The sequence below is a fragment of the Limulus polyphemus genome, unplaced genomic scaffold, assembly GCF_000517525.1.
Source record: "Limulus polyphemus unplaced genomic scaffold, Limulus_polyphemus-2.1.2 Scaffold1279, whole genome shotgun sequence".
NCBI lineage: Eukaryota > Metazoa > Arthropoda > Merostomata > Xiphosura > Limulidae > Limulus > Limulus polyphemus.
The window spans coordinates 228,836-230,372 of NW_013666889.1; the positions used below are offsets into that span (position 1 = coordinate 228,836).

At 37.6% G+C, this 1,537-nt stretch overlaps 1 protein-coding gene across 1 annotated transcript in view; it reads right to left on the reverse strand.

The window, feature by feature from the left end:
* Positions 1-1,537, reverse strand: part of LOC106462911 (ras-related protein Rab-30-like) — a 13,238-nt gene that overhangs the window by 4,799 nt on the left and 6,902 nt on the right. The gene's annotated exons all lie outside the window — the stretch shown is intronic.

Here is a 1,537-nt window from a genome sequence, read left to right on the forward strand (position 1 = left end):
ATGAGACTTGTAAGTTAGATTCTGAGACCAGAATCGTGTACACGAGACTTGTAAGTTAGATTCTGAGACCTAAATCATGTACACGAGACTTGTAAGTTAGATTCTGAGACCAGAATCATGTACACGAGACTCGTAAGTTAGATTCTGAGACCAGAATCATGTACACAAGACTTGTAAGTTAGATTCTGAGACCAGAATAATGTACACGAGACTTGTAAGTTTTGATTTTGGGAATTAGTTATCAGGATTCAAAATTTGTTTGGTTTGTTTTGAATTTCCCACAAAGCTACACGAGAGCTATCTGCACTAGCCGTCCCTAATTTAACAGTGGAATTAAGTAGAGCCAGCACTGCAGCCTTAGCCAAAGCAATATCATGCCAGAGAAGACCCACAGTACAACATAGGATTTTTTTTATACTTGCATTATGTATGTTGTATTTACGTGTTCTCAAACATAATCCCAACCTGTACAAAATAATTTGTTTGTTTGTTTTTTGAATTTTGCGCAAAGCTACATGAGGGCTATCTGCGCTAGCCGTCCCTAAGTTAGCAATGTAAGACTAGAGGGAAGGCAGCTAGTCATCAACACCCACTGCCAACGCTTGAGCTACTCTTTTACCAATGAATAGTGGGATTGACCGTCATATTATAATGCTCCCATGGCTGAAAGGGCGTGGGACGGGGAACCTGAACCCGCGACCCACAGATTGCGAGTCGAGCGCCCTAACCACCTGGCCCAGAAAATAGTTTAGTTTTTAATTAAATTATAACAAGGTTAACAGTATACAATTAACAAAACTGGCAATGTTTTCCATACAACCATTTTGTGTTACAAAAAATATTATTGTGATAAATGGTATCACGATGCTTAGATGAGACTTTAAAACTACAGAATAATAATAAAAACTAATCTGTTATATGACCATAAATCATTCACTGCAGCTATATTTTGATTCTACCATGATAACGGAGACATTATCAGCTCTAATATCAATGAAACTTTATTATTTGTCTCTGACAACACGAACATACCCAACAAAATAATTAAACCTTCCTTTGGCAGGCTAGGCTTGAATCACTTTATACAACAACGATTGTGAGATAATAGGGGGGCAATTATTTATTTCTTCTTGAAGTGTACTGTATTAATAAAACACTTCCTTCCCCTCATTCAGATGTAGTTAATTAAAAGGCTGTCTGTTACTTTCTCTTTCCTCTTTGATTTAACATAGCATATTCATGCTCTCTCGCTCACTGTCTGGTTCACACATCAGTTCTTTGTCAGCTCATGGCTGGATCGATTCTGATTCAAGTACCTAATCCAAATAAAAACATCTGGAAATCTTGTTTCAGCACCAACAGTGTGAACTGTTGAAACTTATTGCAGCTGGAACGTATGTTTCCAAGTTCACTGGGAAATATGTGTCCTAGCTACAGTGAAAGGGTTAACAGATGGAATTTCATATACCTTATTTTCCCGATTATAGGGTGATCTCGAATACAAGGGGACCCCCATTTTCAGAAATCATGAGAAATA